The sequence below is a fragment of the Elgaria multicarinata genome, chromosome 18, assembly GCF_023053635.1.
Source record: "Elgaria multicarinata webbii isolate HBS135686 ecotype San Diego chromosome 18, rElgMul1.1.pri, whole genome shotgun sequence".
Lineage (NCBI taxonomy): Eukaryota > Metazoa > Chordata > Lepidosauria > Squamata > Anguidae > Elgaria > Elgaria multicarinata.
The window spans coordinates 7707749-7730873 of NC_086188.1; positions in this window are offsets into that span (position 1 = coordinate 7707749).

A 23125-nucleotide genomic window follows, 5' to 3' on the forward strand; every position below is an offset into this window, starting at 1 on the left:
AAAAGGACGAAGCCGAGTAAGGGAAGTGGAGGTCCTTGGGCAGGCGAGAAGCACGAGCGGGGCGATAGTGTGAGATGAGAGAGGAGAGATAGGCAGGAGCTAGACCGTGAAGAGCTTTGAAGGTCAGCAGGAGAAGTTTATATTGGATTCTGGAGTGAATTGGAAGCCAATGAAGAGATTTCAGAAGTGGAGTGACATGGTCAGAGCGGCGGGCCAAGAAGATGATCTTAGCGTCAGAGTGGTGGACAGAGACCAGCGGACTGATGTGAGACGAGGGAAGGCCAGAGAGAAGAAGGTTGCGGTAGTCCAACCGAGAGATAACCAGTGCGTGAACGAGAGTCTTGGCAGAAGAGACAGACAGAAATGGTCGAATCCTGGCAATATTATACAGGAAGAAACAACAGGATTTAGCTACTGCCTCGATGTGAGGAGTAAAGGAGAGCGAGGAGTCAAATATAAAGCCAAGACTACGAGCTTCCTTGACCGGAGTAAGCGTGACATCGTTGACAGTAAGAGAGAATGAGAGGTGAGGAGAGGGTTTAGGAGGAAAAACAAGCAATTCAGTTTTTGCCATGTTAAGTTTCAAACGACGATGAAGCAGCCAGGCTGAGATATCTGAAAGACAAATCCGGGAAGTTTTTTTGTTTTTCTCTCCGTAAAAAGCAACCTACGCCAATAGCAGCCATAATCTGCGTGAATTGTGGCTGCAATTTCCATAGATTGCTCTGCACACACGCACAAATGGAAGTCTGTAAAGTGGCCTGACTTGATGCCGATTGAGACAGGCCAGCTCCAGCCAAAGTCCAGGGGACCGAGCTGACTAATCGCTTCATCCCACGTACCTGTTTCCCTCGAATTATCCCCTACAGTGCTAAACTATCACTGTTGTTGTTGTTGTTGTTAGCAGCTAAATCGCACCCCGGGCGGCAGCGCTCCTAAGATCCTTTGCATACCAGGAAATGGGTTTAAGGGGGGAAATGTAAAAAATCATTTTAAAAAAAATCAACAGATGACACAATCCGATTCAAATTTGGTATGCTTAAAGCTCTCCTTAATATCTTTTACTGTGCTAATTTTGATGTCTTTATCTTTAAAATTTATGCAGATGTAAGCATTTGTTTAGTTTTTCTTTAAACATGATCCTGCGCCCCCAGTGGCCACTCAGAAAACAACAAATGATTCGCTTGAAATCTAGTAGCTAATATACCTCGATTCTTTTGCCTTTGAAGCACAATTAAAGCAGGATGCATGGGAGCACTTCACAGTCAAAGCAGATTATAAACTGGAAAACTTCAGAGCACTTCACAATAAAAGCAGATTATAAACTGGAAAAGTTCAGAGCACTTCACAATAAAAGCAGATTATAAGCTGGAAAACTTCGGAGTCCTTTGCACATAATTCACAGCGATTTCACAGTATAACGCTGGTGTGATAAAGCTCTAAAGCTCAATGAACTTCACTCCCTGGGCAGATTCCTCTGCTATGCCTTAACTTCTACCAACTTGATTGACAGAGGTACACTCCCAACTCACCTTGATTTTTTTTTTTTATTATTATTATTTGCAATGTCATTCTAGAATCCGATGCATGAATGACTGTCATGGCAACTTATAGTCCAGGCTGATGGAGTGCACCAGGTTTTGAAGCCACAACACATGCAATAACTTGGAATTGGCTCTCTGTAGGGTTGGCTGTCTGAGTTCACCATGGGGAGAGACCACAGCTCATCTGAATTCCATATGCTTGGCATACAGATGGTCTCAGCTTCAATCCCTGACATCTCCAAGAAGACTTTCTTTGCCTGAGTCCCTGGAGAGATGTTGCCAGTCAAGGTTGATAATAAATGAACTGATGGCTCAGTATAAATCTGCTTTATAAGCTAGAAATGGCACACAGCTCAGTGGTGGCGCACCTGCTTTGCATGCCGAAAGTCCAAGGTTCAATCCCCACCACCTCCAGTTAAGAAGACCAGGTACCAAATGATGGGAGAAATCCTTTGCGAGAGACTTTGGAGAACCACCACCCACTAGATAGACAAATAGTCTGATGTGGCAATGGGGCAAGCCTGTTTCCAGAGCCAGGAAGATGCCGGTCTCTGGTATTAGAATCTCAACTTCATCTGCTCATAGGGATGGATGAACAAGCAGTGTTTGAAATCACTAGGGTTCTCCATACATCACCTCGCTCCTTGTCTCATGCCTGACGCCCGTTCACATTTCAGATTGCTACTTCTTCGACACAAATGAGAAACTTGCACAATTTGAGCTGCAATCAACCAGGAGATTTGTGCAAGTTTCCCCAAATTTCCACAAATTTCCTCCATAAACTAGTCTGCACTGAAAATTCCCATTGCAATTATTCCCAGCTTCCATCATCATCATCATCATCATCATCATCAATGTTTTGAGTCCACTTTTCGACTAAGCAGGGCCATTCTTCATGGCAGCTTACAAAAGCCAATAAAGAAAATGCAAGGCAACTCAAAAGAGTATTTCATGGGTGGAGTGTTTCCGATCATTACACGGCTGAAGAAAATGTGTCCTCTACACTTTTAATCCATGCTCCCATAAGCAGCTGGAATTTGCTTTCATATCCAGGTACACCGCTTATTAAAACACAGATAATTTCAAATGCATGAGTGAGATTTTCCAATTTAAGCATCCCACCCGAAGCCCTTGTGTGTGCCGCGTGTGTGCGCGGAGTTACAGCCCATCGCTAGAAAAAGTGGCTCAGACAATAAGCTCATCAGCACATGAAACCCATTATCTCGACGATTCAATGAAGCACGGAACTTTAACGAGCTTAAGGCACAGCTTGAGAAAAGCGCTAAAACCCAAACGGAGGAGGGCGGGGGCAGGGAGGGAGACAAAAGCTTGTGACGGATGGATTAGACATTTACACAAGGCACTGTGTGTGTAACCCCTTCCAGGATGTGCTTGCTTGCTTGCTTTATTTATTTATTTATTTATTTATTTTTAGCATTTCTTAATAGCAGGGGTGTATAACCTATGTGTGTCTACTCAGAAACAAATCCTACTAAGATAAATAGGACTCATTCCTAGGTAAGTACGCATAGGATTGCAGCCTAAAGCACTTCAGCACCTGCAAATAAATAACAGGCAAAGAACAGTTTAAGCAAACAAACAGAAAAAAAATGACACTACATTACATTTCTCCTCTAGTTCTCAAAAGCTAGAGGAGACTTCAGTATGGAGACTTAGGCCTTAGGTAGACCTAAGGTTTATCCTGGGATCATCCCAGGGTCGTCCCTGCCTGGTCCCGGGATATCCTGTGTGTCATTTACATTAACAGGGATGACCCCCAAGACAATCCTGGGATAAACCTTAGGTCTAGCTAAGGCCTTAGACTCCACTGATCAGGCTCAAGGAACCATTTTGGAGGTTGGAATTTCTCCGGCAGGCTGGAACAGGAATCCAGGATTCTTGACTGACTGGTTGGGACATTTTGGAAATGCTTGGAAACCGTGACATTCCCAGTTTTCTGGGACGTATGGCAACGCTACCCTTAAGGCCTTTGCCACAGCTCCCAAAGGACTCTTCGGCTTTCCCACTGTCCCTGAATCCCCCCACCTGTACTCTGAACTATGTCCCCACCACCACCAAAGTTGCTGATATACATTTCTCTTCCTCTGCCATTGCAGCTCCAGCAATGATGAAAGAGCAATTGGTCTCAGGATCACTGTGTCATGATCAGGCCTATTCCCCTTGGTGTGGGGGAAGAAGTTTCAATGTGTCAATCAGAATAGGATTCTGAACCTGAGAAACAGGATGTACAGATTGTATAAACCTGTGGCAGGCACCTTTCATCTGTCGTCCCCTCATCGAAGGAATCAGATTTATTTATTTTAGTTTCCATGTAAAAATGCACAATTCCCCCCCCCCAAATGCATGTTTTCATGCCTTAGCCTGGGGGGGGGATGTAGATTTATGACTGTTTTTAAATGAACGGGGCATATTTTTTGATGACAACGTTTACACAAATTTCCCGAAGGTTGGGGAAGCGGCTCACGAGTCTGCAGAAACTGCCTGACGAGGGGCAAAGCCGGTCTGCTGCAAAAATTTGCAGGTCAGGTTCATAAAAATCCAAACTCATTTGGTTCCATTGCTGATTTCTCCAACAGCCTTACCTACCGTTCCCACTTTTCAAAACATGAACACATTTTCCTACCGGTAACTGGGATTCCTGTGAAATTGGTTTCTGTTGTTGCTGAAAAGTGTGGGTTCAAAGCAGTCATTTAGCATATAGCAGCTGACCGTCCACCATCTCTGCTTTGTATTCAGTCAGGTTAGGGCCCTTTGCCATGTTTCCCATGGCTGCCATTTTGTGGCGGCTCCTAGGACAGTTTCTCAAGTTCTCTAATGTACCCATAGTCCCAAAATAAGTTCATTTCTGCCATGCCTGTGGGGAAGCCTTTGCGGGCGGGGGCGAGAGAGGAGCACTGCATGGTGCCACCAGGCTGGGAGTGGTCTATTTGTATATATAAAGCTGACTTACCCCTCCCAGCCTCCTCTCTGTCTGTGCGGCTCCCTCCGTCCCTCCCTGTAGGCAGTGTGAATTTCTTGGTTGCCATTAGGGGGCCGCGTAGGATTTTTTTACTCATGTTCTGAATTGCTCGTGAGTTTTTTCGCCTACTCCACAGTGTAAGACCGCTAGGGAGTATTAAATAGGTTGATTCGTTGAGTCTCAGTTTGGTCACATTTGTTATAGGCGGCTAGGTAAGGGCATTCCAGGGAGGAATTGAGGATTGGTGAGCATTCAGGCACTGTCATGGTGATTGGTAAGTTCTGAGGCTCTCAGCTGTGAGCCCTGCTAGGCGCTGGGAGATAAGGCTTACCTTTGAGGCCAATTCTTTTCACCCAATCAGAGCCCTGCGGCCTGTGTCAGGGGTGACACTGGAAGGTCTCCCTACCCCACAAGGGGTAGACCCATGGGGAGGGCAAATGTGGCAGCGCCCGCCCACGGGCCATGAATCCCTCGCCCAACTTAGATGGGTCTGTTTCAGGCCTTACTGGATGCCCTATAGGAAATCACCCCCTTTGCAGCTCTTAAAGAAATGTGGCCCTGTTTAAATCCAAACTGTACATGTCTCGTCTCTTTATTTATCGACCTACGTGCTGCAAAGCGTACCCCTCACATTTGGAAAACTCTGTTGCTTTCTGAATTTGGCCCCCATGCTCCTTGTTGGCTGCCCCACATCTGAAAGATGGAACTCTTGTGGGCAACTCAACTATATCACCCATAGCTTTGGTTATTTAACATCATTTGTCCATGAAACAAAAGAGAGGCGATGCATTTGTATATTCCCATCTGCACATTTATATTCAGTTCACCTAGAAAGAAAGAAAGAAAAGGAACGAAACTCCATAGGGAATTCTGATAATGGATTACTATATCCTCAGCCTTTTTTCTCTCTTTTTTTTCTTTTTTGGCTTTTAAGAAAGCTTGCACAACTGGTCCTGTCAAGAAATGTGCTCCTTTTGGTTGTGTGTCCATGTCAACATGTGTACGTTCAAAAATGTCAGTCTTGGTATCCATTTAATATCTCAGCTACTGATGAAAGCATGAGCACAAATGTTTAGCACTAAATATATATTTTTAAATTACTCTGTTGTTAGCTTATCGTGGCTTTGATCGTAGCTTGAAAGTAGGAAGAATAGAGGGGAGCACAATGATGGATTTAGCCACTGACCTATTACTCTCCTGGAAAATGGAACCATGATGGAACTTTTCAAATACAAATTTGGAAGGTATTAATGTCACTTTCAATCTAACAAATGTTTGACCTTCATCGGGGTCTTCTAGAAATGATGGAGGTTTGTGCTCACAGTTCAGTATAAATTCGGAGGGGGGGTGTAATAATGTCTAACCACAGAAAGCTTGCGGAATCAAAGCAAAACTTAGCAGGTGTGTGTGTGAGAGAGAGAGAGAGAGAGAAAGAGAGAGAGAGAGAGAGGCCATAGCTAGACCTGGCCTATATCCCGGGATCATCCTTGTGCATCCAAATGACATACAGGGGATCCCGGGAGCAGGCAGGGACAACCCCTCCATTTGCCTGGGATAATCCTTAGGTCTAGCTAAGGCCAGAGAGAGAGAGAGAGAGAGAGTAGGGGTGTGCAAAGTGGGTCTTATCCACCTCAGAATTTCAGCCAGACCTCCATTGAGGTGATTTTCTGCCCCAATTTTGGAGTGCCCCCCTTACTCCGCTCCATCGGATTACCCATCAACAGACCATTTTTGGATAACTGCTCTAGTCAATGGAAATTAATCAAATGCTTACAGCTCCCTTGTTTTTAAAGATAAAGAGATGAAACCTAGCATGATCATAGCTCTTAAAGAGGGCTTTAGCCACACCAAGATTGAATCAGATCTGTTCCTCCATTGAGCAGGGGGTTGGACTCAATGGCTTTATAGGCCCCTTCCAACTCTACAATTCTACAATTGTATTCTAAGTTTGACCTTCATACCGCACAGAAGTCCCAGCTGTGTTGTGCTGTGAATTATCACATCCAAAGCTGCACGTTTCTATCAATTAGTATGAGGACTGGGACATTTTGTAGTTTGGGCTCATGCTGACAAAAAGAAAGAATCTTGTTAGCATGAAAGGACTGATGTGGGTGGGAATAAGCTTTTTCGGTAGCAAGATTATGATTTACTGCAAATATGATATTCGGCATCCCTTAAGTAACCACTAAACACTGAAGCGTTGACACTGACAGATATCAGAAATGATTTCCAAATGCCTAAGTGAAAAAGAAAGAAAGAAAGAAAGAAAGAAAGAAAGAAAGAAAGAACGTCTAAAGAAAGCATACATATGTGAAAAACTTTTACTGTTGAGTTCACTGTCTGTTTGCTTTGTATCTGCTCTCGATAGAACAGTTCTCCCAAGTAAGACTGAACTGGGTTTTGGTTAGGTAAACTATTTGAAGCTATTTGTAATTACGATGCTCAAGAGGAAAATAGTAGATGCATCAAGGAGGAGATAGAAATCATTTGCATGAAAAGTAACAAGTCTTTTATATGAGAAGGGATGCACCCCAAGATGTTTTGGGAGTTCTTGACTTAATCTTTTTCCATTTTGAATCAGATGCTCATAGCTTGAGATGTTGAGAGTGCCTGATATAGGGGTGGAGTCTCATGGACTCTCCCATGCTCACCGTGCCAGATTGGGGTCCATGGACCCTGCCGGCTGGCCACCTCTGTTCGCCGTGCTGCATGAGCTGCTGGATGGCTCTGTCCCTTGCTCTAATCTTGTGTCAATGGCAGCTTCACAGCCAGAAAAAACAACCCACTATTTTAAAGCAACATTCCCGTGGCTGGGATTTGTAGGACTTCCCCCCCCCCTCCTAAACATGCACAGGGTTGTCCTTAATTTCAAGTGTGTGTGTGTGTGTGTGTGTGCGTGTGTGCGCGCGCTGTTTGTTTTTTTACCACTACAAAATGTCTTGAGCCAAGGATACCTAACTAAGCTCCATTGTTTCGAGAAAATGCAAGAATGTTCTTGGCCTGTCTCCACTCCACGCGACCCACCCTGTTGATGATTCTAATTTGTTAGAGGGGAAGGAAAGCCCAGCATCTGTCATCTGACAAACTCACTCTGTTAAATATTGATCACACAATCATGCCTAATGACAGAAGCCTTTAAGTGAATTAGACAAGCCTTCCCTCGTGGCTTTCCATTTAATTTCCCCTGTCCACCCACATACGCTTTCGTTATAAAATGAAAACCCTTTTGCTGAAAGATAGATGGCCCTGCAATTCAGCAGGTCCTGCTCAATGATTTCTCTGTTCCTTTGGTTGGTTTCATTTTGGGTTGAAAAGAGATCTCTCACCTTCTCTTCCAAATGAGACCTTGTGATGCTTCTGAAATACTCCTTCCCTGATGTCCCCCCAGAGTCATAGGCCTTAGCTAGACCTAAGGTTTATCCCGGGGTCGTCCCTGCCTGCTCCTGGGATATCCTATGTGTCATTTACATGAACAGGGATGACCACGGGACAATCCGGGGATAAACCTTAGGTCTAGCTAAGGCCATAGAATCATAGAGCTGGAAGTAGAGATCCCAATCTTTTAAATCTCAAGTTCTCTCTCCCCCGGACACTGGTGCAGTGGGGCCAGGGGGCAGAGGGAAGGACCCATCTACACTTTTTTTAATCAGTAGAGTTGCTGATGTTATCTGCCCCACCTCACCAGATGTCCCTGTTCCCTTAAAGCTCACCTGAAATCCTCCCAGTAGCTGGGGAGAAATCGATTTCACCAGCAACAATATATTGTTCCCTGTTGTAATCCAAAATAGTTGAGGATGGGTTGGTCTTCGATGGCCATCTGAGACTGGCTCCTGGTGGACATGAAAAGTGCTAGAACTGGTCAACCCAGCTGCCTGGATTTTTGGTCTCTCTTTGTAGACATAGAATAGCAGAGTTGGAAGGGACCTACAAGGCCATCAAGTCCAACCCCCTGCTCAATGCAGGAATCCACCCTAAAGCATCCCTGACAGATGGTTGTCCAGCTGCCTCTTGAATGCCTCCAGTGTGGGAGAGCCCACAACCTCCCCAGGCAACTGATTCCATTGTCGCACTGCTCTAACAGTCAGGAAGTTTTTCCTGATGTCCACTGCTGCAGGGACCATCACAAGGGGGGGAAGACTTTTTAATTTATGCTTCAAAAGTTTGAGGATCCCTACACCTCACCAGGGGTGTTGTGTGGATCAATATGAAGAAGAATTCTGGGACATGAACCAAACATGGTTGTTGTTACTGGGGTGTGTGTGTCTGTGTGTGTGTGTGTGTCTGTGTCTGTGTCTGTTGGTTGGTTTTTTCGAAGCACTGGCCTGGTGGTTGAATTTTTCTCCAATGCTGGCAGTAAACATTGTGGTCTGGAGGTCAATAAATAACGAGATAAGACATGTACAGTTGGGTTTAAATAGGGCCACTTTTACTAAAGATCTGCAAAGGTGAAAATCCTATAGGGCATCCAGTATGGCCTGTTTACAGCCCCTTCTAAGTTGGGCAAGCCATTCATGGCCCGTGGGTTGGTGTTGAGCCATTCACCCTCCCCACAGGCCTGCCCCTCCCCACGAGCCTGCCCCTAGTCCCCTCCCAGCCTGGTGGCCCAAACAATGCCTAGCCAATGGCTGGCGGGCACATCTCATCCCTCTCCCCAAAACACAGAGGCCTCCCCCATGCCCCGGTTGTGCCGGGCATGGCAGAATGGCACTTGTCTTCACACTGCAAGGCAGAAGGATAGCTTAGAAGGCATAGGGTAGGCTGGTTGGCATGCAGTAGTCTCCTCTTTTGACTAGTCACCCAAAACAGCATCTCCCATTTGCAGTCAGAAGTGGTACATTTCACTAGGGATGTCCGTTGCTGAGAAATCTGGCACTTATTTTATTATTTGATGGGGGTACCGCAACTTGTATGAGCTGATGTGCATTTGTGAACCAAGCTTACGGCCTTCCCCCAAACACAGGGAACTTCCTTTGCACCCTTTCTGCAATTTGTGTGAATTTCAGAGCAATCTGTGCAGATTACTGCCAAATGTACACAAATTTGGGTGAATGTATGTAAGGAAAGGAAAGGGACCAATCGTGCAAGCACTGAGTCATTACTGACCCTTGGAGGAACGCCAGCTTTCGCTGACGTTTTCTTGGCAGGACTTATAGCGGGGTGGTTTGCTGTTGCCTTCCCCGGCCATTATTACCTTTCCCCCAGCTAACTGGGTACTAATTTTACCGACCTCGGGAGGATGGAAGGCTGAGTCGACCCAAGCCGGCTGCCCTAAACCAGCTTCCGCTGGGATCGAACTCAGGCTGTGGGGAGACTTTCAGCTGCAGAAACTGCTGCTTTACCGCTCTGCGCCACACGAGGCTCTGAATGAATGTATGTAAAGTCACTCATAATTTGCACAAATGGGACAGATATTTACACAAATATCTGCGGAATATGGGAAAAAATGCTCAGCGAATCCATAAACTAGCCCAACTCGCTGCAGCCCAAGGCCAGATCTACTCCAAGCAGGACATAGCACTATCAAAGTGGTATATTCAGGCGGGATCTACACTACTGCTTTATAGCAGTATCGAAGTGCACTGACCAATGTTGGGGGCCATTGACACATTCTATACACCAAGTTGTATCCTGCTTGGTGAAGATGTATCTTGGGCCCGAACAGTTGTCAGTGCACTTCAATACCACAATAAAGCAGTAGTGTATGCCCTGCCCAAGTTGGGCACCACAGAGCAAACTGGAGTGAAGTCCAGGGGGACAAGCCTAGAAAAACCAATCAAACATCACACAAACACACACCAGCACATTTCACACAGAGGAGGGTCAGGATCTCTTCTCGATCCTCCCAGAGTGCAGGACACGGAATAACGGGCTCAAGTTACAGGAAGCCAGATTCCGGCTGGACGTCAGGAAAAACTTCCTGACTGTTAGAGCAGTATGACAATGGAACCAGTTACCTAGGGAGGTGGAGGGCTCTCCACCCTAGAGGCCTTCAAGAGGCAGCTGGACAACCATCTGTCAGGGATGCTTTAGGGTGGATTCCTGCATTGAGCAGGGGGTTGGACTTGATGGTCTTAGAGGCCCCTTCTAACTCTACTATTCTATGATTCTCCGAGATCCCTACAATCCACAATACCTCACCAAGCCAGTAAGAAGAAACATTCTTGGACAGGAACTAAATATGGTTGTTGATGTATATCCCCCCTCCCCCCGGAAGCAGGACTTCAACCTTTCAGTATAGGTTGAAAAGCTCAGTCGCCTTGCCAGGCTGAAAAATCTTTACTTCAAAACACTCTGTTTATTTTTTGTTTGTTTTTATTTTGCCCTTTCAGCTCAACAAAAACAAGAAAATGAAGTCCCAAGCACCACACATCCTAATAATAACTCCCAGTCACTTTTCTTGCCTGTTCAGCTTTACGACTTCGTGTAACCAACCCCAATAAATCCTCAAACAAACAAAGCATAAATTAAAAAGACATCTACCCACATTCAACGCCAGATAGAAAGCCGAGCCTTTATCTTGTAGCAGCTGCAGGTAAATAGGGAAGGGGGAAAACCAAGTCTCTTGAACGAGATCAATACCTTACTTGTACCTGGAGGCAGTTCTCAGGAAAAAATAAAATATTGCAGCCAGTTAAAGAGGAGATGTAGAAAGTTTTCAGGGGGAAAAACAGTTTGCAAAGTGATTGTTCTCTCCTTCCTCCCCCCATCTTTGATTGGAAGAGAAGAAGAAGAAAAATCATGCTATAGAATGCAAAGCCTTACCCTGTTCAGTCCCCAAAAGGAATTGAGAAAGAAACAGGGAAATGAACCAACAAACAACTTAGAAGAAGATATGGAAATTGCATACATAGAATCATAGAATAGTATGGTATTCATACTCAGTGGTAAGATCATGACCACACAACCTGTGTGTCACCTCAGCCTGTTGGTCTCTGGGTACTAACTGTTGTTCAGCAACTTCAAAGACAATCTGCTTCCTTCTGGTGTGTCATCTTTTGTCTTTCTTTCTAGTTGACTTGGTTTGACAGCTCTTCCAACAGAAGCTCTTCCAACAGAGTTCTGGACTAGATGGACCCTTGGTCTGATCCAACATGACACTTCTTATGTTCTTTTGTATAGATGTATTTTATATGTTTCCATATAACAAAAGGTTCTCAGGATGGCTCACCTAATAGAAGCACATGAAACCTGGGACACAAAACCTGTTTCATAACAGAGGCCATCAGTCCAGCCCAAAGCTTGAACAAGTATGAAGTGTGTGGAATATTTGATTTGATTTGATTTATTACGTTTATATACCAGCCCATAGTCGAAGATCTCTGGGTAGTTTACGAAAGTTAAAAGCAGTGAATATTAAAAAGTATTCAAAATTTAAAACCAACAAACATAAACAGTATAAAAGCAACGGTATCCATTTAAAAACAAGAGTTCTGGGGTCCATTTTTTTTTAAAAAAAAACTCTTAGTGTTGTTAAATGCTGTTAAATGCCTGGGAAAAGAGAAAAGTCTTGAACTGGCACTATAAAGATAACCATGTTGGTGCCAGGCGAGCCTCATCAGGGATCATAGAATCATAGAATCATAGAATAGCAGAGTTGGAAGGGGCCTACAAGGCCATCGAGTCCAACCCCCTGCTCAATGCAGGAATCCACCCTAAAGCATCCCTGACAGAGGGTTGTCCAGCTGCCTCTTGAAGGCCTCTAGTGTGGGAGAGCCCACAACCTCCCTAGGTAACTGATTCCATTGTTGTACTGCTCTAACAGTTAGGAAGTTTTTCCTGATGTCCAGCCGGAATCTGGCTTCCTTTAACTTGAGCCCGTTATTCCGTGCACTGCACTCTGGGAGGATCGAGAAGAGATCCTGGCCCTCCTCTGTGTGACAACCTTTCAAGTATTTGAAGAGTGCTATCATGCCTCCCCTCCATCTTCTCTTCTCCAGGCTAAACATGCCCAGTTCTTTCAGTCTCTCTTCATAGGGCTTTGTTTCTAGAAGAGATCATTTCCACAATTGGGAGGCCACCACTGAAAAGGCCCTCTCCCTTGTTGCCATCCTCTGAGCTTCCCTCAGAGTAGGCACTCGGAGGAGGACCTTAGATGTTGAGCGCAGTGTACGGGTAGGTTCATGTCAGGAGAGGCATTCCATCAGGTATTGTGGTCCCAAGCCCTGTAAGGCTTTATAGGTTAAAACTAGCACCTTGAATTGGGCTCAGAAACGTATAGGCAGCCAATGCAAGAGGGCCAGAATTGGTGTTATATGTTCAAACCTCCTTGTTCCAGTTATCGATCTAGCCGCTGCATTTTGCACAAGCTGCAGCTTCTGGACCATCTTCAAAGGCTGCCCCACATAGAGGATCATGCATGTTCAAAGTCAGCCCCAGATTGGAGGAAGGGTGCTCGCAGTGGCAGCCAAGAATATGATCTATGGTGGCGACACGCAATCTCTATTTACTCGTGTATTTAAAAGCATTTCACCTGTGCTCAGCCTCGTCATTTGAGGGCTAAAAGCCTTTTATATCAACTGCAGAATAAAGAATGGTTATGGCCAAAAAAGAAGAAGTGGTTCGGTGGCGAGGAGAAATGAAGTCTTGCAGTAAAGGCATGTGGGATAGATGTGATTCTCCTGGTGCAATTGAGAGTCGCCTTTATTATGGCAGCTGCTCCACCTGCCTTGGAGAAATATTAGAAAATGCCACCACAACCATTAGGAAAAGTTCAGCCAGTGGTGATGGATTTGTTTGTGACAACAACAGCTCTATTTTAGGTTCAGGTTCTTTTGGCGAGAAAAGGAAGGAAGAAAGAAATCAAATGCCTTTCCATTTCATATTGGGAATTAACTTTCTGTCCTCCTAAGAAAGAGGGTGTTTGTCACTCTGGGGCTACATGAAAAGAAGATGTTGCCAGAGAGGGCACGTGTGGAACGGTGAGAGAAATAAAGCAGAGTTAAATGTGAGAACTGTGCGGATGTCATTTCAAGGTCAACATGCAGCTTCCTTCATTTCCTGAACTTTCGGAGGATCTGATAACTGGAGTCTGGGGCAGAACTGCAGGAGCTTTTCAGAGATACTGGACTTCTAAGAAAGCATATAAGGCAGACTTCCTGAACTTGGTGCCTTCCAGATGTGTTGTACAACTCCCATCTTCCCAAGTCAGCATAGCCAACACATCTGGCAGATACCAGGTAGTAGGACTGTGCACAGGGCCCCCAAACGGGTTTGGGTTGATCCGGACCACCCCCAATCCATTCTGGAACCAGTTCCGGAGTGAGATCCAGAGGTCCGGATTGATATTCGGATGCCATTTTGCCCCCTTCCCCACTTACTTGCCTCTGTGGCGGACAGCGGAGGCAGGTAAGTGAGGAAGGGGGACAAAATGGGGGCTGAATAAGCCCCCCTCCCCCACTTACCTGGCTCTGGCATCCATCGTGGTCTGGGCAGCGGCTTCAACTGATGCCCAGGCCTAAGGCTGGAAACAGGTTGCAGTCTATTTCTGGCCTTAGGCCTGGACGGCAGTTGAAGCTGCTGCACAGAACATGATGAACAGTGGAGCCAGGTAAGCTCCCCTCCCCCAGGTAAGCCCCCTCCCCCTTCCCCATTTACCTGGCTCTGTCGCCATCGTCACACAGACTGCAGTGGCGGCAGATGGGGGAGCCAGGTAATCTCCCCTCCCCACTTACCTGGCTCCGAAGCTTCGGACCGGCCTGGATCGCTTCGGAGAGGTCCAAACCACTTCGGTCTGCTCCGCTTCGGATCTGGTGATCCGTAATGGAGTGGAGCACACCCCTACCAGGTAGGGGAAAGGTGGTCAATGGGGATAAACTAGAGACATAAATAAACTAGACACAATAAATAAACAATAGGTATGAAAACTAGCGATGTGCCCCGCTTCTAATCGGACCGGCAAATTAGAAGCGGAGCGGGGTGCTTCGCCTGCCCTTAAGGCGGAGGCGAAGAGGATTGGGGGGCCGGCGGAGCGTGGCGAAGAGGATCGAGGTGAAGGCAGATCCTTCGCCTCGATCCGGAGCTCCGCCGGAAAGGTAAGTGGGGTTTACCGGGCCTGGTAACCCCCCTCCTCTCCCTTACCTGCCTCCATCCGTGGTCCCTCGGCTTCTTCAATTGAACCTGCGGTTCAACCAGGAAGTCTAGGCCGCACTTGTGCTCAATTGAAGAAGCCGCTCAATTGGCCGCTCAGTTGAAGAAGCCGACGGACCGCGGACGGAGGCAGGTAAGGCCCCCCTCCCCCTTGGTCCCTTACCGGGCTCTGCCTCCATCGCCGCACGGGCGGCGACGGCAGCAGGGTCCGGTAAAGCCCCCCGCCCTCCTCTCCCGGCCTTACCTGGCGCCACTCCCCTCCACTGCGGAGCTCCGATTCGGAGCCGGAGCTCCGTGACGAAGAGGAGCGGAGTATGGGTGGAGCGGCGCGGAGCGGGCCGATCCGAAATTTTCGGATCGGCCCGTGGGGCGGAGCGGGGGGTCCGTGCACACCCCTAATGAAAACTAGACACAACATGAGTTGCATGAATGCACATTTTTTTATACATTGTAACAGCCCAGGGCAAGCCAGAGCAGTCTTTGTTCCACTATGGGGCTGGGAAAAGGGAGTTTGTGCAAATCTCCCCAAATTTGCGCAAATCTTTCTACATGTGCCCAATTTCCCAAATTTGTACACATTTCTTCCGTAGACTAAAGTGTGGCTGATTCAGCCTACTGTGGAATTGTGCAGAAATTAGGAGCTGTGCGCCAATCGAACTGGGGATCTGGAATGAGATGAAGAGTACGTGTTTGGCAATTTGCAAAGTATTTCAGCGGTCATGTGCTTGCGCTCATGCTTGTGCTCAGAGCTTCAACTGGGGCATGCTCCCATATTTTGTGAGCAAAAACGGAATTCTCATGCACCCCTAGTCATCAGGGAGGCAACCTCGTCTCCTCCAGATGTTATGGGGTGGCTCTTGGAGGAAGGGTTCACACTTTGCATGCAGAACGTCCCAGGTTCAATTCCCAGGATCTCCAGGTAGGACTGGGAAAAACTCCTGCCTGAAACCCTGGAGAGCCACTGCTGCCAGTCAGTGTCAACAATACTGGTCTAGATGGGCCAAGGGTCTGACTCAGTATAAGGCAGCTTCCTACATTCCTATGCATATAAAGATGAATGTTTTTGAATGTTTTAGCCAGTGTGGTATAGTAGTTAAGGAGTTGGACTGGGAGTCGGGAGATCCAAGTTCTAATCCCCACTCGGCCATGGAAACCCACTGGGTGACTTTGGGCCAGTCACAGACTCTCAGCCCAGCCTACCTCTAAGGGTTGTTGTGAGGATAGAATGGAGCGGAGGAAAAGTATTATTTACGCTGCATTGGGTTCCTTTGAGGAAAAAAGGTGGGATATAAATGAAATAAATAAATAAATATTATTTTACAATAGATCTGGGTAATAATAATAATAATAATAATAATAATAATAATAATAATAATAATAATAATTTGTTACCCGCCTCTCCCACTGGATTGAGGTGGGGTCCAACACAAATAAAAACACCATAAAATACATACAACTAATTCAAATGTTCAAAACCAGTGCAGAGCAATTGCAGGCAAATTGATTAACGTGAGTCAGAAATATGTGCATGCACCCACTTCTGAGTATAAAAATTCAAATATTCATATACATTGTCAACCACAATTTGTGTTACTGAATGGAATGAAAAGCAGAGTGACTGGAGGGGAAGAGAGGGGAGGGAAGAGATAATGTGTGTCTACCTTGTGAGCATAATGAAGGTTGACTTTTCTTGAGTAATGGCATCTCGTTTCATTTCAATTCCAAGTCCCATCCATATATATATATATATATATATATATATATATATATATATGGATTGTCTACCATTAGTGATAAAGATTTACACTTCAGGTTAGGGAAGTAAAGGATGGACCATGACCCCCTATGATTGGGAGGCAGTATGACCCCTCTGGATTGGCCAGGATTGAGATAAATAGTTCTCCTATTTTTGACATTCAATTCCAAACTGGGAGTAAAGGAACAAATAGTTTAAGAACCATTTATTATGTTTATAAGCCTCAGGTTGCATTTACGTTGGTCTGTATGTATGTTCTACCACCTGCCATGATAGAGAGGAGATTCAACATGTGTGTGTGTGTGTTTTCATTGCAGCCTTATCGTCCTTGTAGTTCTGAGGTTTTATAGTTTGCAAATCAAGTCTTCCCAAGTTGTCATTTATATCAGGATATTAAGATAGAACTGATTATGCCTCTATTAACTAAGCTTTCTGGCAGGGATAATTGTTTCTTTGCATCCAATTGTTTAGCTGGCATCTTTCCTGTAGTTACTGAAACAGTTGCAATTGTGTGTGTATGTGTGTGCCATAAAGTTCAGAGCACCATTAATGAATGACTTAACTCATTCAATTTTTGAGTTGTTCTATAACTCAAGCTCACAGGGCAACAAAAATAATAATAGCCCAAACAAGAAAACCAGCAAGGAAAGACGTTGAAAAGTTATCGTTTCAAAAGCAGCAAGAAAATTTCAGCATTGAAAAAAGATAAATGACTAAAACAGCTTAAATACTTTTAAAAGGTCTAGGGAAGACCCAAAAATTCCCTGCCACCCTAAAGTCATCAAAGTAGGTGTCAGGTGGACCATTCTAGGGAGAGCATTCCACAATTTGGAGCCACCACAGAGAAGGCCATGAACTTGGAGCAGGGCCTCAGATAATCTCAATGCATGGTCACAAATGTATGGGAAGAGGTGGTCCTTTAGATGTATGTATGTACGTATGTATGTATTATTGCATTTATATCCCATCATTTTTCCTTCAACTAACCCAAGGCAGCATACAGAATAATCCTCGTCTCCATTTTATCCTCACAACAACAACCCTGTGAGGTGGGTTGGGCTGAGAGTCTATGACTGGCCCAAAGTCACCCAGTGGGTTTCCATGGCTGAGTGGTGACTTGAACCCAGATCTCTTGACTCCCAGTCCAACACTCTAGCCACTACACCACACTGCCTCTCTTTAGATGCTGTGGTCCCAAGCTGGGAAGGGTTTTTTAGGTTAACACCAGCATCTTGAATTGAGCATGTTAACATGTTCTTGCTTTGTCTAGTCTGGATGGTATATACAGCTCTCTCCCCAACACACAACAGATAGATATATAGATAGACATACATATGTTGTATATCTTGCATTCTCAAATTGGCCATGGCCATTAATAAACACATCTGATATTTTGATAAAAAATAGTGAGAGACACCCCTCCCCTAACCTGATCATTACAGTAGGACCTTCTGCCAGCTGCTTTTCGGTTTCCGTTATTCCAGCCAGCAGCCACAATGCTAACAACTCACCTTGGGGAGTTCAGGCCTGGAAATCAGATTGCTTGAGGAATTTACACTTTGTGAATCCAGAAGCAAACCTGACCTGATCTGCGATGCCCAGACCGATGTGCAGATTGGGTTGCAGTTAACCTCTGAATTTCACACTTCTCTACATGTTGCAAGGCCGATTTCGGCACAGAAATGTTACCTAGGTGCTTTGAAAAATACCTCTAGTAGGAAAAAGGATGTTTAAGAATGCATTATATACATGCATATTATGGGAGAAGATGCTTTCACAGGAACATATTTAATACATTTCATGCACAAATGTTGATGTGGTTTTTAAATAAATAGGCCACGTACCCTAGTAAATAAATGAATTGATCAAAAATTAATGCAGAAACTGGATGGAACGAACTGATCAATGACCGTGTGTGAAATTGAAATGAACCAGAACTAGATTGGTCCACCTGGAGAATGTGCCCTCCAGATACCTAGGGGTGACCAGATTACACCAGTTTTAAAATCTCTTCACTGGCTGTCAGTTAGTTTCGGGGCAAGTATAACATGTTGGTTATCACCTTTAAAGCCCTACATGGTTTGGGTCCAGACTACCTGCAGGATCACCTTCTCTCATACAATCCGCCCCGCACACTCAGGTCCTCTGGGAAGAATCTACTTCAGTCAGTAAAGACTAGGCTGACTACCATTACCCGGAGGACCTTTTCTTCTGCCGCTCCCAGTTTGTAGAATGGCTTGCCGGGAGAGATTCGCCAACTTAACAGTCTTCCGGAATTTAAGAAACCCATAAAGACTGATCTCTTCCGGCAGGCCTTCCCAGTTGAATTTTAAGATGCTTTTTTAATAATGTGCTGCTTTTAATAATGTATTCGTTTTAAATGTTTTAAATATATATATATATATATATATATATATATATATATATATATAATGGTGTTTTCATTTGTGTTGTACCCTGCCTCAATCCAGAGGGAGAGGCGGGTAACAAATAAAATTATTATTATTATTATTATTATTATTATTATTATTATTGTTATTATTATACACAGCTTGATGCAGCTTTTCACCTACTGTTAAAAATGTAGAAAAGGAGTGTCAAAACTCTTCCACCCAAGGGAGACATTCCATTTTTGGAGAAGCACGTTCCAGTAGTAGGCAGAGACAAAGGCGAAAGCGTCATATGTACCCAGCATTTCTTAATTCTAGCCCCTAAATGGATTCAGCACCCTGGATAGCTCCTTTAAAATTCTGTCTGGTTCTGACTAAAGCCCAGAATGTATTCAACAATTGAATGAACCTAGAGCCACCAGCTTCCATTGGTGTAAGGATGTAAGAAATATTAGTTTCAGTTAATTTTTGGTCAGGATTTCGCCAGTTCACACCTTCTGGGTTGAAGACAGGTTCAGTTGCTCTCTGTGGTCGAAGTCCATTCATTCCCATGCCTGCCTGCACAGTGTTTTGTGAACCCAAAATATGTATCCAACAGCATGCACACATTTGGAAAATGGGCATGAAGAAATGTGTAGTTTGAAAAATGCAGTCAAATACACTAATTAATGGAAGGGAAAGCGTGTGCGTTTCAAAGACGCACACAACTGATGAATGCATTTGGGTAAACAGTGCACCAAAATGTGTGCGGATTTTCACGTGAAAAGAAAAATCACAATAAAGCTCTCGATTTACTACGGTTGTGAGTTGGAGCAAGTTTCGAGATGGGATTCAGAAATCCTCGGGATTTGCTGATTTGCCCACCCCAAGGTGTGTGAGAATTTTATTCCAGTTTATTTGCATAAGAACTTCCAATATTCACACATTTCTACATAAAAGGAACAGGAAGAATTTGTTGGTGTTCTTTTCCCCCCTTTTTTAATCAAACATGAGAGCCAGTGAGATTAAGATTGTTGTTTTCAGCATCTCAAAAATCATCCCTGAAATTACAGTTTATGAATCTTTAGGGAAGCATGAAGTTACAATGTGACATTGCCTTTTTTTTTAATGCATAGATATTGCAATTAACACTTCCTTTTTGGAGGCAGTTTTATCTGTTCCACCCATCAATATCCGTCTTCCTTTCTTTGAAAATTTTCTAGCCTCAAAATAGGTTTTAGCATTTTTCGACTGATTGAGAGACAAATCAAATCAAATCAAAGACAGCTTCATTATCCCATCAGATTTCTTTCCTCTTCCTTAAAGAATGCCACACGGATGGAAAAACACAGAAACCTAGAATAGTACCGAAATGACACCCCTTCATTTGGAATGACATTCAAAAGGCAGAACTGAATTTAACTGTTTCTACTGGGATTCTATTAATATAGGATACTGGTCCTTCATAACTAATGCACCTTCAACAGAAGACCTTTTCCCACCCTGCCAGTATGGCTAGGGTGGGAGCAAGTTGTTGTGGGCGAGGAAGAGAGGAATTGATGTCTCATGTGCTTTGCACATTAAACAACATCGTGCATATGCGGGGCTTGCCTATAAAGGTGTCAGGGATGCTTTAGGGTGGATTCCTGCATTGAGCAGGGAGTTGGACTCAATGGCCTTATAGGCCCCTTCCAAATCTACTATTCTATGATTCTATGATCCCCGCACACTTACCCGGCCTCTTTTGCTCTTCTGCCCCCACTCTCTCACCCTTATGTAGTATGGGATTAGCTAGTGGCCCCCTTTGGGGTGGGGGGGCTGATTAGGAATTTTACCTGCCACATATTGACTGGGGTGTACAGGTTTTTTGCCTACTCCATACTGGATTTTAATTTTATTCGAGGGTGAGTAAATAGGTTGATTTGTTGGCAGGGTTGTGTGGGAATCTTGGGATATCAGATGAGCACTCATTGGGCACCTTCTGGTGATTGGCAGGTTTCAAGGCCTGGTCATCAGGGGCTGCGTGGCTCTCGACCCAGGATATGGCTTGCCTTTGGGAACCTCACTGTCTCACTTACTTGGGGTTTCGTGGCCCCAGGTGGAGTGACACGGGGAGGTCTCCCCCTGAGCACACATGTGTCACTTAAGCAAGGAGCTGGGTTTTAATCTGACTCCTGGCTTGGCTGAGTGGCTCGCCCTTTATGCAGGCTAGTTGCCTGGAGACAGGAAGCTTGGATTCCCACACTCTCACATGCAGATCCAGGGAGGGGTGAGTGGAAGGTGGACATACTATCAGCTCTCCGGGACAGGGATAGCATGGCCACAGTGGAACAAGGAGTAGTAACCTCAAGGCTAGATTACTACACTGTGCTCTATGTGGGGCTGCCCTTGAGCTACTCTGGAAGCTGGAACTAGTGCAGACCACAGCAGCTCAGCTATCGTCAGGAGCTGCCCCTTTTCAGAATGCAACTCTTCCCCTCCTTATTGTTTTACTATGATTTTATTAGATTGTAAGCCTATGCGGCAGGGCCTTGCTATTTACTGTTTTACTCTGTACAGCACCATGTACATTGATGGTGCTGTATAAATAAATAAATAAATAATAATAATAACTCTTCTGCTGAGGGAACTGCACTGGCTGCCTATTTGCTACCGGGCCAGGTTTAAGGTTCTGGTACTAGTGTACAAAACCCTAAACAACTTGGGACAAGGACACCTGAGAGAGGGTCTTCTCCTTTTACCAACCCGCCCCATCACTGTCATCAGAGGCTAATGCTCCTGATGGTTCCACATGGACCTATGATCCAACTGGAATCCACCAGGAGAAGAGCCTTCAGTGTGGTGGCCTCTTTTTCTTTGGCATTCCCCAACCCTGGAGGTCAGGCAGGCACCAGCACTGGCCTGGTTCAGATGACACACTAAACCATGCTGCTTAACCACAAAATGGTTAATGGACTGCGTTGAGGTTAATGCATTCCCTTAACCATTTTGTGGTTAAGCAGCATGGTTTAGCGTGTTGTCTGAACCAGGCCACTGTGATGCTTCCTAAAAACAGCTCTATTCCAGGAAGCATCCCTGAAAAGACAGCCAAACTTTTTATGGATGTGCTATTTTTTAAAAATAAACCTTTCTATTCTTTCTTTCTTTCTTTCTTTCTTTCTTTCTTTCTTTCTTTCTTTCTATCTATCAAAAAGGGTGGGTTCCAACCTGTGAAGACTCCCCTGTGAATTTGCCAGTCATTTCTCATCAAAATTAAAAGGGAGTAGAAACAGCTAAGCACTTCGAAGGACTGGGAAGCCATGTATACGTACAGAGAGATACAAGAAAGTCAGTTAATTAAATTCATTTCCAGAAATGCGCCTCGTTATTCTGCTCCCCTCCCACTGCTCGTTATACTCATGCCTGGAGAGGCACACCCTGGTGTGTGAATATTAATAGAGCGTCTTAATAGACTGACTCTGTTTATGATCTCCTCGGCCTCTTTTTGGGGATTTCCTAGTGGGAACTGTGATATAGCTGGTGCTGAGTAAATTGCCTGTGTGAACTCATTCTGTCGGAATCTCTCCTCATTAGGGCCGGGGAGAAAGTAGAACTGTCATTTCTGTGCTCTTTGCTTTCCCTCCCTCCCTCCGTCTCATCATCACCACGGTGGCTTATGTCTGCCTCGGAGCAGCAGAGAGCAAGTAGGCCAGAAAGAGGCACATTACAAGCTAAAGATAATGAGAGTTGTGACTTTCAGGTGGCCTCAGGAAGCCCTGTAGGAATATGGGGCCATTGGACACCATGTCATGCCTTCATCTGCATCCAGAAAGGCTGCATTTCTGGAGAGCCAATGTAATGTAGTTCAGAGGTCTGGAGATGGATCCAGGAAACCATGAAGTCTCAAAAGCTGATCACTAAGGCTGCAATGTTGGGTTGATTAATGGTGCAGTCCTATACTTGTCTACTCATACTTAGAAACTGATCTCTATTGAGTCAAGTGGGACCAAGTTCTATTTCATAGAATTCTAGAATAGGAAATTTGGAAGGGGCCTATAAGGGCCTAAATCCGCCCTAAAGCATCCCTGACAGATGGCTGTCCAACTGCCTCTTGAATGCCTCTTGTGTAAAAGAGCCCATGACCTCCCTAGGTAACTGGTTCCATTGTCATGCTGCTCTAACAGTCAGGAACTTTTTCCTGAAGTCCAGCCGGAATCTGGCTTCCTGTAACTTCAGCCTGTTATTCCGTGTCCTGTACTCTGGGATGATTGAGAAAAGATCCTGGCCCTCCTCTGTGTGACAAGCTTTCAAGGACTTGAAGAGTGCTATCATGTCTCCCCTCAGACTTCTCTTCTCAAGGCTAAACATGCCCAGTTCCTTCAGTCTCTTCTCACAGAGCCTTGTTTCCAGA